Genomic DNA, 18,133 nt, shown 5'->3' with positions numbered 1-18,133 from the left:
CTGGAGCGTGACACTCTGGGCCACGATGACCATCTTTCCGCAGAAGCCTGGCTCCTTGAGGGCAGGGGCAGTGCCTGGTTCTGTGCCTGGAAGGACAAATAAAAGAGCAGGTCAAGATGTTAGGCTCCTCGTGTGCATTTTGTCATTTAGTCCACAAAAGGGGCCTGTGATGAAGTCCTTCATATTCTATTTGACACGGCGGGAAAGTCACAGAGATGTGAAACCATGCAGCCCGGAGTTACGGATGATGGGGCTGAGGTTAAACAGGCTCTTTCTGACTTCGGAACTCGTGGTCTTCCTATTATGTGGTATTTTGTCCAATGCTTAACAGAGAGAAAGAAGGAAGAAGGAAGGTCGGAGGGGCTTATAAATTAGGAGGAGACAGACACAGGGAGACATGGCAATGCCACGGGACTAGGTGTCCTGCCAGAAGGACACGACCTGGAAGTCGTGTTCCACCCCGCCCATGGGAGCATGTGAGGGGAGGGCGCACGGGGGGGCGGACTTAGGGGAGGGGATGATGCAAACCTAAGGGGGTTGCTTATACTCTCTTTCAAAAATTGAAAATGAAAAAGCAGTTTTCCTTTTTTTTTTTTTTTTTTTTTTTTTTTTAATCTGGAAATTGACTGAGAGAAAACAAATTTGCTTTGGTGTCCTCTGATCCCGAATTCTGAGTTTCTGAGGCAGGGCGAATGCTCCCTTATGTTGGCAGCCGGGGCACTGAGGGACCAGATACTGGTGTGAACTCCAGGCTCTAATAAAGAATCTGCTTCTCTGTTTTCCTGCCATTTTCCAATTGAAAACACACCGAACACCGACAGGTTTTTGGCAAAGACTGAGTATTCGCCAGGTTAAAGTCATTACGCTGGAAACGGAAGAGTCAATATTCCTGTGTAAAGAGTTGAACTCAACTTGTCTTGGAAAGAGCCCTTGCCTCGTTCTCCACCCACCACTCCCCAAGGAGGACTGGATTCTCTCACCCGAAATAGTCATCTCTTTATCACACCAGGGTGCCTGTGAGGCCGTTATGTGGGATTTCTGGAATGAAGTCCTTATTGGAAGCAGCGGCTTCCTCCCCTCTCCTCCCCTTCTGGAACTTGCGGAATGTGATTTTCCGTTTGGCCGGAGTGCTTCTCTTTATGGGGGCCTGTATTTGGCCTGGTCTCCATTCAACTTTCTTAAGGAAGTCCATTGCTGCTGTTGTTTTGGCTGTGGGGACCCGCGCACAGAGTTGTGACTTGAGCCAATCTTCTCGAAAATGCAGGTTCCAAGGATTGCAGCTCCGCGTGTCAAGACCGTGCCAGTGATAAAATGTTGGAGGTGGGGACCGTTGTGTCCTTTGTTCGGCCACCCTCTCTCATTGTGGAAGGGGCTGCCGAGGCCCAGGTACTTGATCAACATCTCAGAGAACGTTGCTAGCAGAGGCTTTACGAGAATCCCCGTCTCTATTGCCGAGTACGTTCCCACTCATCCCTTCTCTGTGGGTCCCTGTATCACTCCTGCAAATGTTTTCCTTTCAGGTCTAAACCCAGTGAATGGGAATGCAGGGTCCAAATATTCTGGGATTTTGTCCTTTTCTGGCTAATTCGTGCGAGGGGTTGTTGCATGGAATGCAACAGCCCAGGCCAGACTCTAGGCCCCAGGTACATTCACAAGATGCTGGGTGAGGGACTGTGGAGTTTGGAGCCAGGGCAAACTTGGTCACGTGTGAACATCAACCCAGTCACCTAGGACTGTGGGGTTGGGGCCAAGTCACCTCTCTTTCTGACCTCCTGCTTTCCTCATTGGTACATTGAGCCTAATACACCTTCCCCACTGGATGGCTGTGAGGTATAAATGAGAGAATGTGGGGAACGCTTGGAACCGTCATGGTTGCTTGCTACACATTGGCTGCCTCTCCTCTTCCTCCTCCTCCTTAGGTGCAGATTTGTCACCTTAATTATGTTTACTTTTGAGATTCCCGAAACCTTGGGGATATAGTGAGGCAGGAAAAGAGAGAAAGGGGAATATTTGTTGAGCATTTACTGTGTGCCAGGCCATATGGTTCTAGAGCGATCTTGTAATTAACCCCAGGGTGCTCTTCACAAGAGAATGGATGAGTAGTAGATCCTTTCTCTGAGAGCTCTGAGGTGAGGCCACTCACATGTTTACATGGAGTCCAGGATATTGGTAAAGCAGGCCTTGAATGTGATTCTTGTCACATATTCCAACCCCAACAAAATCCAAGGCAGTAGAGACACAAGAGTGACTGCCAAATCACTTCATGCCATCCATCTGCCTGAGTTCAGACAAACTTTCATATTCCCCACATGCTGTATCTTCCTTGTTCACCTCCACCTGCCCCCACATTCCGGTTAGCCCCCGGCATGAGTTCTCAGCCCCACAAATTCAGCTTAGCCCCTGGCACAGGTCGGGTGGGCAGTGTGGGAGAAATGTGCCACGATTAACCTCCCCTTAGCATGTTTCATGTGAGTGACTTCCTGGGTCCAAAGAACTTCTCTCTCTCTCTCTCTTTCTCTCTCTCTCAGCCTTGAGCTATGACAATGAAGACCAGGGTGAGGGAGGGAAGGGAGAGAAAACAGAACCTGTCCCCATATTTCATGTCCCTACACATGAAAGAGACAGGTGTCCCCTGAGAGAGAGATGATTACCCCTCTTACAGATGGGGAAGGTCGGGCCCAGAGAGTTTATACAACTTCCTCAAGGCCACATGATAAGTGGAGTTGGGTTTGACCATAAGTCTTTCTGATTTCAAGGGCTGTGTCTTTCTCTTAGCAACCTAACCTTAGCTTTGGGTTTCCAAAGACCTGTGTTTGAATATCATAATGTAGTTTTGAATAAGCTTAGTTCATATTGGAAAATCAAATTCAGAGAGAAGGACTATCTGCGTTAGATCTTTGTATTAATCATCTCCAGCTACCACAACTAAATACCATAGGTTGGGAGGCCTAAACTACAGATTTTTTTTCCCTCAAAGTTATGGAGGCTGAAAGTCTAAGTTCAAGTTTCTGTCATGGTTTAGTTTCTGGTGAGGGCTGTCTTCCTTGCTGGCAGAGTGCACTCTTCTCTTTGTGTCCTCATCTGGAGGAGAGGGAGCTCTGGTGTCCCTTCCTCTTCCTCCAAGGGCCCCAGTCCTATGGGACCAGGACCCCACCTTCATGACCTCATTTAACCTTAGTCCCCTCCTGAAAGGCCCTGTCTCCTGGAGTTACATGGGGTTAAGGCTTCAGCATATGAATTTGTGGGAACATTCAATTACAACAATATTTGTGTTGAGGGTTCACAGAATTAGAAATGATTTTAGATTGTGGAGTCAGATCACAGCCTTCTTGGGGGTGGTAAGGCCCAGCTATAAGAGGGAGGATGATAGGGAGAGTTGATGAAAACATTTAGGAAAAGTAAGTCTTGTTAGAAACATTGTCTCCCTGATTTTGCTTTACTATAGGGAAACGCAGGCCAAATATCTTGGTCCATTCACTCTGGCTCTGTATTTATCACTCTGACTTGGTTTCCCCAAGTTGTCGGTAAAGCAGTTGGCACTGTGTTAGGTTATGCCAAATGCATGTGAATGTTAACTGCTATTATTCTATTTGCTATGGTAGTTATTAGTGAAGTGAACCAGATCTTTCCAGATCTCCCCGATCCCATTCTAGGAACAAAGTAGCTAGCATTTTTAATTCCCACTACCCCCTTGGGTTAGACATGCTTATGTAACTTGCTCTGCTGAATTACATGGGAGTGGGACAGATGATCACTTCAGGTGGAACTTTTAAGAGCCAGTGCACAATTCAGCCAGCCTCTTTTTCCGTCTGCCCTTAGAGTCAGCAAAGCTCCAGATGGTGGCTGCTGTATCAGTCCTGGATCCTAGAAGGGCAACAGTATAGAGCAGAGCCCCCAGATGATTAGCTGTGGACAAGTAGCATGAGCTAGAAACAAACCTCATTGTTTTAAGTCACTGAGACTCGGGAGTGATTCGTACTGTGTCATAACCTAGCTTATCCTGACTTGTTTCCTGACGCAGAATCAGCACTGCCCCCTGTCTACACCATGGGCTCTGAATCACTCAGCGCCTGGGGATTCTGTACTGCCGCCTTCTTCTTCTTCTTCTCCTTCTTCTTCTTCTTCGCCCACTTATTCTTCTAATAAGAATCTGCCAGTCGTTGAGAACTCTGTATTTGCCAAATCTGAGTTGTGGGCTTGAACTTGGACTTCAAATATCTCATTTAAGTCACAGAATGATGCTGTGAAGTAGGTCCTACTATTCCACTTTACAAAAGAGGACACCAAAACTCGTATTATGGAAGTGTGATGTAATGAGAGATACAACCAGGAAGTGAGTTAGGTCTTGAACCAGATTTTTCCAACTCAAAATCCCGTGGCATTCCCACAGTGGTACACAGTGTATCTTCTCAGGTACTGCAGGTGTTTAGAACTCTGCATCAGGGTCTGAGCTGTCAACTGATCAGAGACTAGCAATAATTTGGTGCAGGGGTTGGCAAACTATGGCCCACGGGCCAAATCTGACCTGTTGCCTGGATTTATAAATAAAGTTTTATTGGAACATGGGCATGGCCATGTGATGCTTTCATGCTCCAACAGTGGCTTGAATAGTTGTAAAAGAGACCATCTGGCCCACAAAACCTAAAATATTTACTATCTGACTCTTTACAGAAAAGGTTTGCTGACCTTTAATCTAGACAGACTATGCTTCATTTGAAAAACTAGGAAACTGAGACCAGAGCAGAGGAGTATGCATTCAAATAGAAAATGATTTTTATGCAAAGCTGTGTGGTGAACCATTAAGCATAAGAAAATAATCTTTATGGTCTATGTGCACAACCGTGCTAAGTTATATAATTTGAACATTTATTTCTCTCTGCATTAAAAAAAGATGGCTGTTTTTGCTTTTCTTTAAAAAATCTAATAAACTTTTTTGATAACCCTAATGAAATGCAGATTAAATGAAAAGAAAAATCCACTCTTGAATTGGTTTGAAATGAGTTTGTATAATATTAGTTGATACCATATGTCATATATAATGTTGTCCCTATTTCAGTTCATTTGACCTTATATCATGAGCATTTCCATGTCGTTAACATTGTACATAAATGTAATTACCGATGGTTGCATAACATTCGGCTCTATAGCAATGCCATAATTTATATAATCATTAGAATATTTAGGGTTTCTAGAAAAGGTTTTCATTACACTGAATCTTTATACATAAATCTCTGTCTACATTTCTGATTTTTTCTTGGCATAGATTCCTAAAAGTAGAATTCCTGGCCAAAGCATATTAGTGGTTTAAAGGTCTCAACTCATGTTGTAAATTTCTTCAGGAAGGATTGTCTGATACATATTCTATTTTGAGGGTGAGGATATCTGTCTTAACTCCCTAAACAATTGCGTGTTGTTCTTTTTAACTTCTTTCTATGATGATATGTGAATATAGTATTATATTTTTGTTTTAATCAGCATGTTTTGATCATTATTCAAGGTGAACTTTTTTTATATAATAAAAAGGATAACTAGCTATTTATGTTTTACATTCTGAAAATATTCAATTCCAATTATACTCCCTTTTACCAAGAACCCAAAATACTTTTAAGACTTCCCTTGATGTATTTAGTGATACGTTTTATTGGCTAGTTGTACCATTTTCATTTGTTGGTGTTTTTTAATTGGTTGCAAGTGGCCTTTTCTTTCCACAACCCCTATTTCCACCCTACCCTGAGCCTTCACTTCTCTCTGAGTGTGCTCATTGTCCTCTTAGTTAACTTCACTTCCTCATCTCAACCCCCTTCTCCTGGGCCACTGATTCTCTTTGTGAACTACAAAGTGCCATATAAATGTTGATATTGGTGTTGCTCAGTGGTGACCCCCTGTGTAGTTATTTCAGCATCGGTTCTGACAGCCTCATTTCCTTGACCTGCCATTGTGTTTATGTGGCCGATCCTGACTCTTCAATACACCCATCTCATGTTTAGGTATGGGAACACTTCTAGAGCCATTCAGTGCATTTATTTGACACATACTCATTGAGCATTGACTGTGGGGTGCCTGGGTGGCTGAGTCGGTTAAGCATTCAACTCGTGATTTTGGCTTGGGTCACGTTCTCATCGTTTGTGAGTTTGAGCCCTGAGTCTGGCCCTGCGATGGCAGCACAGAACCTGCTTGGGGTTCTCTGTCTCTCTGCCCCTTCCCCACTCTGTCTCTCTTTCAAAAATAAATAAACATTAAAAAAGATAAGATCTGAGCAAAGACTTAAAGTAGATGAGGGGGATAGATGTGCAATACCTTGGAGGAAGAGTATTCCGGGCAAAGAAAACGGCCCTCAAGGGGCTCTAAGGTGAGGGTGTGGCTGGTATGTTTCAAGAACAGCAAGAGGAGGGCAGTGGCTGGAGTGGAGCAATCATGGGGGAGATGGTAGGGGATAAGGCCACAGAGGTTGAGAGTTCAGGCCATGAACGGCCATCCAAGGGGTGTGGATTTTATCTCGAGGGAAATGGGGGAGTGGAGCACAATCACAGCATCTTAAACAGAGGAGTGACTTAATCTAACTCAGGTCTTGAAAGGTCCACCCAGGAGGCTGTGACGAGGAGCTTCTGCAGAGGGACCACGGTAGAAGTTAGGCAGTGGTTGCAGTGCCGGTGTAGAGAGGGTGGTAGCTTGGGTCCGGGTGGAAGCAGAGGAGGCAGGGAGATGTGACCAGACTCTAGATCTATTTTGAAGGTACAGCCAACTGGATTGACTGATGGACTGAGTTTCAGGTCCTAGAGAAAGAGAGAAAAAAGGGATAACTCCAGGGTTTTCAGCAAGAGCAGCTAGTAGGAGATGCTGCCATCAGCTGAGATGGGGAAGGTTATGAGAAGAGTGGGCTTTGGGGTTGAGGACTGGGATTGCTTTTGGACCTGGTGTATGTGAGATGTCTAAGTGGGATTCCTGGTGGATGTGTTGAGTAGGTAGAGTAGAGCAGGTTTCACGAGAGAGGTCTGCGCTAGAAATATAAAGTTGGGGGGCACCTGAGGGGGGTCAGTTGGTTAAGCATCCGACTCTTGATTTCTGCTCTGGTCATGATCTTAATGGTTCATGAGTTCGAGCCCCACGTCGGGCTCTGCGCTGGCAGCTTGGAGCCTGGCCTGGGATCCTCTCTCTCCCTCTCTCTCTGCCCCTCCCCTGCTCACTTGCTCTCTCTCTCTCTCTGTCTCAAAATAAATAAAATAAACGTTAAAATAAAAAGAAATATAAAGTTGGGAGTCTCCAGGAAATAGATAGCATTTAAAGCCACTACAGTGCAGAATATCCCACGCAAACGAGTGCAGGTAGAGAATGACCAGATCCTCTCTAAATTTCCCTGCTCTGGTATCAACTGGACTCTGTGTGCAGACTGGTAATGTTTTACTTTTTCCTTGACTTATTAGCTCTGGGCTTTTCAATCTGGGTTATGACTCCTGCCAAGAGTTACAGGAAAGGTTATGTGATGGTGTGTACTTTGTATCTTTCTCAGCCTCACATGTGATTCAAAAAACTCAGAAAAAATGTTTATATTGAAATGATAATTTGTGGAGTAGCACGCAAATGATTTTTTTAAAAGCAAACAAGCTTTTAAAGAAAATGCATGCTTTTTCGAGGATTCCTCTCATCTCTCAAATTTGGCCCAAGTGTGGAGGTATGTGTCCCCCAGTTTAGGAGTGCTGTGGTGGGAAATTCAGGATGTAACCTCACCAGTCCCCTATCACAGAAGAAGGTCCCAGGCTAACACCTTCGTCCTTCCCCCCTTCTTGGTTTTGAAACTTTTGATTATTTCTCAGCTAAGATCTTTCTCCCTTTGTGAACGTTTCTGAAGTATACGACATAGACTCAAATAATATTCCAAAGAAAGGGTAAGTGTAGTTTGGGCTATGGCAGCATCCTTGTAAATGTGTGGCCTCCTACTGTGATGGTTTTATGATGAGCACTACTTATATGTGTGACTTTTGGATCCATTTGTTAAAAATTCAGTTTCAGGTCTTTGTACTTATATTTCGTACAGTTTGATTTATCTCCCTAATTCATACCGTCGTATGTGCATTAAAACTCTAGCTTCTCACATAGGATACGTGCCAGTAAAATGAGGGGGAGGGGAACGAGAGATCGAGGGAACAGCGCATCCAACTTAAATGAGTAACGAAGGTTAAGTCCTGGGATGTAGCAGATGTAGCAGGGCTGTGTTTGTTTCCACCGCATCATTTGTTTAGAGTGAAACAGAATGATGGAAGCCTCTAGAAAAGAGGCATTTTGGGGAGAAATTCTTTGATCTTTCCTTGAGACACCAGAAATACTTAAGGATTTGATAAAGACAATTTAAAACTCCATGAAAAACAGGAAGCTATATAAGCAGGGCAGTATTATCATTGCACCTTATTTAGCTAGATTGGTCTCCCTCACAGAGGAAACCAGGACTTGCTTTTCAACATAGGGCAAGGCCTGACTAGAGCAAAGTACATTCTTTGGGTAAAGCGACATTTATTGAGCATCCATTGTGTGTTAGTACCTTCTGGAATATAACCACCTTTTATAAAATGGTCAACTTGCCTGTGGGATAACTACTAAAATTTCCATTTTTTTTAGTGGCGAAACCTCCCATATAGAGAAGGTGAGAAAACAGCCCCAGATTCTGCGCTTAGTAGCACGTTGGAATGCACATCCAATCTGTTTGCTCTGAAAGCCCACGCCCTCTTCTACCCTTGCTGCTCGCTCCGATGGTGTAGACAGAGCAGTTGCAGAAATGATTGTCAGCCACCTAAATACTATGGATGCAATCAGTGTATTTAATCAGAAATACGTTGATTAGCAGAAACAGGAGTCCAAAATAAAGCTACCCAAAATGGAAGCACAACATTCATTCCCCAGCCATTGCATATTAATTAATAATTAGCCAATTATTCTACCATAGTAATATTGAAGGTAGCATTTATTAGAATCCTTAAATTAGTGGTTCTCAACCAGGGGCGATGTTGCCCCAAGGGGACATTTGGCAATGACTGGGGGAATGCCCCTGGCATCTACTGGGTAGAGACCAGGGATGCTGTTAGACATCCTATCAAGCACCAGACCGTCCCCACCCACACCCAAACAAAGAATGATCCAGTCCAGAATGTCAGCAGTGCTGAGGTTGAGAAACTCTGCCCTAAATAAAGAACACATGCAGAGAAAGGCAACAAATACAACTGGTTTAACAAGTGGATTCATTCTCCTTTTTTTTTTTTAACTCCAAAAGATAATCTAGTGTTTTGAGTGAATATTTATTTTCTAAGGTTATTTTCGCTGTGTTTTGATATAAAGATGAAAACTACCCATAATAATCTGGATAAAGCGACGAGCTACTGATGTCCTGTCAAGGTCCAGGTATTTGTGAAGCATGTGGGTCAGTGGAGCGCATATCCTCTGTGTGAGGAGCATCGTGTGTACATACAGGCTGTTGATTGTGTGTGTGTGTGTGTGTGTGTGTGTGTGTGTGTGTGCGCGCGCACACGCCCGCGTGCTCTTGCTGGTTTTGTTGGGAAGTAGGAATTGGGTTTTGGAAAAAGATGTCCCCTACCACCTCCAACCGTAAGCCTTCACTGCTTCCTATTAAGATTTCCCTTGCAACTTGGCCTCTTTTAAACTCCTATCTCGTGCATTCTGTCTTCTAATCTAATACCTCCGCGTACATATCTAAACATGATCAGTGACAGTTTTCGCTGCGGGGTGAGGCTTTCACTGACAAGGCCAGTGAGCGCTGATTTGAGACCAGCCATTGTGAGTGACTTCAGCTGTCTCTTCAAGTGACATCCAGCTACTTGAGAAAGGAGCGATGACGAAAGTTCTTTGGACAGAAAACTTTCACTGACAAGAAGGTGACAGGTCCTTGCACAGCTGGTCTCTGATATGCCTCGGAAGGGGCCCACGGAGTGACTAATTTGAGCTTTGCAGTAGCTGGGAGGAAGCGTGGGGCCCATGTACTCCTAGAGCTTGGAGAAGTCTATAAAACAGACCAGAAGTGGACGCAGGCTGGAGGAACCCATTGTTGGTGGGCAATAGGCCAGGGAACCTTGTCTGTTTAGAACATGAGAACACTGAAAATATTCACGGTGAGTGGACATCTATTGTTTTTGCCTGCCTAGAAGCCATTCTCCTTCTTCTGGTAACAGCACCTCATTTCTTCTTTACCAGATACCCCATGTATACTCTTATTTGATTGGAGCCAACCAGGCCCCCTGGTTGCAGGGACTAGCTACTCAACATACCCATTCCCTTCATTGCAGTGATTGGTTCAGGGAAGTGCCGGTGACCCCAGCCAATCCAATGAGACTCAGCGCCGTGCCTTTTGCCGTAATTGTTACGAAAGAGATGCCCTTTCTCCCTATAGTCTCCAAGCTGTAGAAGTAAGCCTAGAATTTCTGGGAATCACCATGTGGAACAAGGTACCTCAGAGAATAGAAGAGCTGAGAAATAGAAAGAGAGAGAGAGAGAGAGAGACAGAGAGAGACAGAGATTGAGAGGGAGATTTTAGGTCCTAATGAAATGTGAGCTCCTAATTTAGCTGTAGACTTTCCATTACACAAACCAATGAATTCCTCTTTTCCTCTTAGCTGATTTAAATTGGTTTCTCCACAGACAGATTCCTGATCGATACAAATGGGTACCATTTTGAGTGCCTGCCATGTTCTAGGCTGTGTGTCCACGAGGCCATTTATCCTCACAGTGACCTATGGGATGGGCACTACTGACGTCCCATTTTAGACATGAAAAAGCCTGAGCCTCGGAGAGATGAGGTGATACCTGAGGGTTGTGGCTAGTAAGGGTGACACTGAGAAGCAAGTTGTCTGTCTTAGAAACATGCAGCTCCATTTTCTGTGTAAAGAGTGTGTAACAGTATGGGTTTTGGAGCCAGACTGTCTGGCTTTGAGTCTTTGTCTTAGTGCTTCTTAGAGATGTGCCACTCATAGGACACTTAATGTTTCTGTGCCTCAGTTTTCTCATCTGCACAGTGGAGATTATACATAATTATACTTACTTCAGGGTGGTTGCCAGGATTAAGTGAGCAAATGCTTGTAAAGTCCTTAGAACAATGCCTTAGAACACAATAAACACTCAGCGTGTGTTAGCTGTCTTTATTTTCTATCAACAGGAATGAGCTGGGGTGGCTGCTTTCGGGGTGAGACCTAGGCTATGCTCTCTTAGAAAGGATACCTCAAGAGCCCTGAACATCTAAACTGATTGATTAGAGCTAAAATTCATTATCCTCTGAAGAGAGGAGAAGTCATAAAAATAATGGGTGTTTTAAATAGGTAATACACCATGTTTCGTTTATTCATTTGTTCTGTGTTTATGGAGTAACTTACCGGTGTCAGATGTTGGGGTGGATACATACATGAAAAGATCAGAATCTTTTCCTTTGGGAAAAGAAGTTAAGGCACAAATAAGACTGATAGGATAGGGAAAGTGGTGTGGACTGTGAGAGAGAAGAAGTGAAGCACCGTGGAGGCTTGCTTGGGAGGAGAGAAAATATGAGAAAGGACAAAATGAAAGGGTTCAGGGAACAGATGTTAGATAGGCAGGGTTCTGACACATGGAGTAAGGGGCGTTTCAGGAGGGGGGAAAAATAAGTGCCAAGCTGTAAGGAAATATGGATCGTATTGTCTTCTGTGGGGAAGGAGAGTATACCCAGATACCCAATGCCATGACCAGACTCCCAGTTTGAAACAGAGCCCTACTGATGTGCTGAAGGGTTGGGCAATCACTAGAGTTCACTTGGAGTTGACTACATTTTATGGTCTGGTCATCAGCTCATTAACACACGGGAACAAAGCCCATCCATGCTGGCCTGGCCCAAAATAAAGGAGCAGAAAGCTGGCTCTATGTACCGCCCCTTCTACTGATGTTCCTTTGGCTCATCCAGGGGCCGTCACGTTCTGACAACCTCTGGTGCTCCCATGTGGTGGTCCCACCCTTTTCTTTTCTCTTTCCGCAGAGTCTGAAAGCTGCCTTGGCTTCTTCACTCATGTTGTTTCTTGGCATTATAAACTCCCCCTAGGGACGTCAGATTGGCTCTCTCCATTCATTCTCTATTCTTAATACCTCCCTTTTCTACTACAGAGGGCCCTCCATCCCCTCTTCCTGGACCAGACCATCTTTTCCATTTCCCTGGTGAGGCCAGTAGGCTCTCTGTATTACAACCAAATTCTCACCAACCATTCTTTGAAGGGCTGGATAGGAGAGGAAGCAGCGAGGATTGGGACCCTTGGACGACCAGGGACTCTGTGGTGGTGAGTAGGTTTTGGCTTGTGAAGAGCTCATAGCCTAGAAGAGACACACATGCCCCAATTAAATATAACAGAGTATGAACAGCACATAAATTGGAATATATCCAAGGTCCAGGGTGGAGGAGGGAAAAACTGATCTGATTGATGGGAGACAGGTTTCCCATGGAAGATAGTAGTCCAGCTGGATTATTTTTTAATTGTTCTTAACGTTTATTCATTTTTGAGAGACAAAGAGAGAGCATGAGCGGGGAAGGGGCCGAGAGAGGGGGAGACACAGCATCTGAAGCAGGCTCCAGGCTCTGAGCTGTCAGCACAGAGCCCGACACAGGGCTCGAACTCACGAACTGTGAGATCATGACCTGAGCTGAAGTTGGACGGTCAACCAACTAAGCCACCCAGGGGCCCCCAGCGGGATTTTTCAGGATGGATAGTATTTCCCAAAGCTGGGAAAAAAACTAGTAGGGGCCTTTTGCACTGTCAAATATAGTAGCACTAGTCACCTGAATTGAGATGTACTGCAAGTATAAATTATACTAGATTTCTAAGACTTAGTACTCCCTCCCCCAAAACAAAACTCTGTAAAGTATCCCCTTAATAACATTTTAAAATTGATTATATGTTGAAATGATAATATCGTGGGTATTTGGGGTCAACTAAAATGTATTATTAACATGGATTTTCCTGGTTTATTTTTTAAAACTGTGAGTATTAGGAAGTTTAAAGTCACATATGTGACTCTCCTATCTGTGCCTTCTCTTCGTTATGTTTCTATTGGACGGTGCTGCTCCGGGCAAAAGAAATAGTATGTGCATAGGGAGGCAGGAAAAGCATGAGTGAGTACAGAAAACTGGTGGACTCATTTGGAGTAAGAAGTCTTTAAATCTGAGGGGTGGGGAGAGGTGGGCCACGTGGCTGGAAAGGCAGCCCAGAGCAGACCACGCAAGGAGGCCCACGTGATATCCTGACAATTAGGGGAGCCATTGAGGGGGTCAAATGGAGAGACACAATGGTCAGATTTACGTTCCTCGTCTTCAGGGCCGTCAGCGAGGTGACGGGTCCTGATCCGCAGAAGACACCGAGATGGTGATGGTTCTGGGCAGACAGGCGCATTCCTTTCCCGTGACTTCTGTAACTGACTGCCACAAACTTGGTGGCTTAAAACAAAAGTCTGAGTAAAAATGGGGTAGTTGTTTGGGATGAAGATGAGAGAATATATTTGAACAACAATATTTAGAAGATAATTAACATTAAAGCATAGGATGATACAATGTCTGAGATTTACTTCACAAGAATCCACAAGTGGGAAGGAGGTGAGTGGGGTATAAAGTAAACACGACTTCTCTGAGTCGAGCAGTTCTGGAAGCTGGTAGGTCATTCACTCTTCTCTGTACTTCTGTATATGCTTGACATTTTCCAAAATAAAAACATTTCAAGAGAAGGTAGGAGCATTCCATTTCCTTATGTTAATTACATCTTAATTACATTTCAGTTTTGGGGTGCCTGGCATTTGATGAGTCCCTTGTTTGCCACAGATCTGTTTGTGTTTCCAGTGGTATGACCCTCTCATATCACCTGACAAATAGGCCTAAAAGTTTACTTTGTGTAGAGGCACAGGCCTTTGTGGCAAGATTTTGTCCTAGGATAAATGCCCTTTCATCTCAAGAGGATAGGAGATTCATGTCACCTTGTCCAACCCGGGAGAAGTGAAAACCCACAACTAGCCAGAGTCTTGTTGGAAGGAAACAGTTTGTTTTTCTTAATCATCCCAACGTCACTTACAAGTCGGAATGAGCGACAACGGTCTCTTTCTGACTCCATAAACTGACTGTCACAGGGAAAGATGAGCCTGTTTAACTGAGGGAAAATGCTGAAATAGTTTAATTGTCTTGTCTCCAAAGCAGACGGTTGTTATCAGGGTGGAGGAGGGGGAAGCAAAACCCAATGAAATATTAAATGCAGACAAGAATGTGTGGGTGAGCGTGATTCTGTAGTTCAAACCGTGTGTTTTTTTGTTTTTTTTCAGATCATTTTTAGTTTTGTTGCAAAGTGCGGTATAAAAATGATGTCAGAAGAATGGTTTGCTGGGTTATTTAAAAGCCTGCATACACCATTTACAAGGCATGTTGTTGACAGTTAAAAATGACATATCTATTATTCATGGGGTTCCCCCCCACCCCATGACATAGAAGAGGTTGCTTGAACTTGGCGGCTGTAAATGAGGAAAGAGGAAAGTGATGGAGTTTGTGATGTAAATCCATGCTTAAACGTGTCTCAGGCTATTTCAGAAGCTCAATATTGCAATTTTCCTATGAGGGATGACCAGCTCAGGGATATCCTCGTCTGATATAAACACCATTTAATGAAGTTTCCTTGTACCTTCCTGTCGTTTATTGCAATTTCTTTGCTATGATATTCATTTTTTTTGGTCTGTCTTCTTCTGACTGTGGTGTTTAGGAGCACATACCCTGGGCTCAGACCCCAGCTATGCCAGCTGCTAGCCTTGAAGCCTGACTCTAGCTGCCCAGCCCCTCTAGGGACCAGGTTCCCTGTCTTTTTAAAAATGGATATGATGATTTCTAGCTGTTTCAGAAAGTTTTCGAGAGAATTCAAGGGTATAAATGCCTGTGGCAAATGTAGCACAATGTTTGCCCTATCCGACTGATCCATTGATTGAGTGACACTCAGTCAACATTAGGTCCTAGAGAGTTTGAGAATAAAGAGATTTTCCGGGCCTTAAAAACAGCAGAGAAAATGAAACCCATGTACTGAATGTAGCTTGCAGACTCACAGCGGCAGGGAGCTGGGAAGATGTGCAGAACCTCACATCTGCACCTGCCGAATGAGCAGCTGTACTTTGACATGACCCCCAGGTAATTCGTATGCATGTTAAATATGAGAAGAGCTCGACACATTCCTGTTAGAGGATATGGTGAGGGAGGGTTTCCCTGTGGCCTTGGAGCTAGAAACACAGGTGGTAAGGAACCTGTGCTTTCCAAAGAGCTGTCAATAATTGGGGCTGGACACTCTTTTGGACCCTGACTCCACCCCAGCTTTCCAAGGGTTTGCAGAGCTGGCTTTTCCACTAGTCTAAATTAATAGACACCTGAGGACAGAGGTCACTGGGGGGAATTGCCAGAGTCATGAGTTGTTGGCCTGAAGTAGAAGCCTTTAAAAATTTTTTCCTTCTGCTTCCCCTAAAGCCAAGTAAGGGAATACCTTCAGGGACATCACCTTTGAAGACTGAAGATGCCTTAAAGAAGTAGAAATTGGCATGCCATACCCATTGGATAGTGGCTGAGTTGGGAACCTTCAGGCCCAGCCTGGGGGATATTGACATGTGGTCCCTGGAATTTGGGAGTATGTCTGAACATGGGGACGAAGGGGCTGATGCTTCTCCCCTAGAGATTTATGAAGTTAGGATATGCCTGGGAAGAGAGATGAGAAAACTACCCCATCCTAGGCCCTTGTGACCCCCAGGGAGTAGTTCCTTGACTCCATGTGAATAAGTGTGGATTTAGAGAAGCAGGCTTTGTGGTGCTGTCCTTCTTAGATGGGATCAGTAGAGGTATGATTATTAGTGTGGCTGAATAGGAATGAAGCTTCCCATCTGTAGGGTCCTCAATGATTGACAGGGTCAGGGTAAAGTTGTCCACCACCCAGAAGACCATGGCTCCTCTGGGAGGACACCACCATACTGGCAAAGATAATCGGTAGCCAACAGAATTCTTAGACAATGACAGAGTGACTGTGCCGCTTCCCTTCCACCAGGCAGGTGACCATTTTCCTCCTAGTTCTCAATTCCAGGGAAGAGATAACTTGAAACCAGCATTTGGGTTTCCCTCACTTCAAAGTGCTAGGAAGGGAGGAGAGAAAATGAAAAACAATTTCTAAGAGCTACAAGCCCAGCTGGTGATGAGGAAAGGGGAGAGATTTCAAAGTAGATATGGGTTTGGGGTCTTGAGGTGGGATGGACTTGTAATAACTGAAAATAACCATGCATGTTTGGAATCTACTCAAAAGTGTCCTAAGAGAATAGAGTTAGAAAACCAACAGACTATAGTCCAAGGCTGTGACTGGAGAAAGAAAATATGATGTTTCTGATTTACATCTCTGAATTGTACTACGATAAACTCAGAACACAGGTTCCTTAGTCTTTCAGGTATTTGATATCCATAGTTTTGGCCATGTCATCAATCCTAGGCTTTTGTGATTTGCAGTAACTTTCAGTTGTGCCTAAGAAAGAACGTGAAACCCTTGCTTGGAGCTGAGACCAGAGAGTGAGCATTTCCCATTCACCAGCCTACCCACCTCAACTGTCCTTTGTCACCCTGACTTGTTTTCATGGACACAGTGACACTCTGCTGTGTTGTTTACTTATAAATACTGACACCAAAAAGAAAACCAATTCAGGTAATAGCAGGGAAATAAAAGTGGAGATGTTGAAGAAAGGAATGATTCAGAGACAGAGAGCAGAAATTTGGGAGAACGTGGGTGAAGGATGTCTGTTTCAATGTGGCTTAAATTTGTGGTATGAACGTGTTGACTAAAAGTTTCATGTCAAGGCAAGAGGAAGGTTTAACAGGTTAGTGCCCCTCCATCTCAGGCATGAGTAGACCTTCCATGCGCTAGACTCGCCCTTCAGTGGTGTGATTATTTCTTCAAATATCCGAAAGGTGGTCAGTGGGTAATGGGATTGGCGTTATCTCAGGATATGGACTCAAAACCAATGGAAGAAAAAACTGGGGCTTTGAAAGTTCTTTGGAACAGTAAGAGCTGCCTCACAAGAGTGGACTTTCTGTCACAAGTCATGAAATTTTTGTGTGTTTAGAGCCCTAAGAGATCTACATTACGATCTACATCTGTTTATCCAGTGTTCCTGATGCTATCCCCACATGTGATAAGTCCCAGATACTGCCAACAGCATTGAGATATAAGGGCGGATCCTTCTGGGGAGTTAACGATGAAATCAATATGTAATAGACCAGAACAGAAATGTGTAAATTTGTTGTTGCCTTAATCACAATGAAAATAATAGCTAAAGTTATTGAGTGTATGTTCTGTGACAGGTGCTTTGCTAGAAGCCTCTCACTCATCCTTCCATCCGTCCATCCGTCGATTCATCCCTCCACCTACCCACCTAACCCATTCATCCATTCATTGTCTGTCATGTACTCATCAGTTTTTAAATCCCCAAGGGGACCCTGTGAGGTTTGTATTACCATGTCAATTTTACAGATAGGGAGTGGCTCCCAAGCCCATATAAATATCTAAAGATAAGATGGGTCTCTAGAACTGGGGACTAGTCACCTCTAAGAGTATAGATAAAGAGAGACAAAGAAACAGAGTCTCAGAGGACAAAGATGTCCCAGGCATTATTCACAAGGGAAGGAATCTTTTCTACGTGTTCTGGAGCTTTACTGTATCCTGGCCATGCTAGCTAACCCTGGAGCGGGAGAGATTTTCTACCTCAGAAGGTCCTCTTTACTGTTGCTTAAGGGGGCATCAGTTTGGGCCTGTAATTCCATCTTGTTTGTACCTTAACTGAAACTACATTAAGAAAATAGAAACTGTAATGTGTGCGTAGGTGAAACCATGAATATGTGTGTTTGTGTGTTTATGTAAAATATATTGTAATACATGCTTATATATCTATCTGATAACATATAATTCCCATATGTACAAATTAAGTACACGGTTATAGATAACTGTTTTAGCTCACCAGAGACTGAAGGAAGGCAAGCAAAGCTTTCTCCCCATGCTGGGAACTCATTTTTGTTGAGTCCCTGCTATGTGTCAGTTTTCTCCTGCATGTGACAGAGGCACAATTTGAACTCAACCCTGGCCAC

The sequence above is a fragment of the Leopardus geoffroyi genome, chromosome E2, assembly GCF_018350155.1.
Source record: "Leopardus geoffroyi isolate Oge1 chromosome E2, O.geoffroyi_Oge1_pat1.0, whole genome shotgun sequence".
Classification (NCBI taxonomy): Eukaryota; Metazoa; Chordata; class Mammalia; order Carnivora; family Felidae; genus Leopardus; species Leopardus geoffroyi.
The sequence above is the reverse complement of the archived record's forward strand: the minus strand, read 5'-3'. Positions refer to the sequence as shown.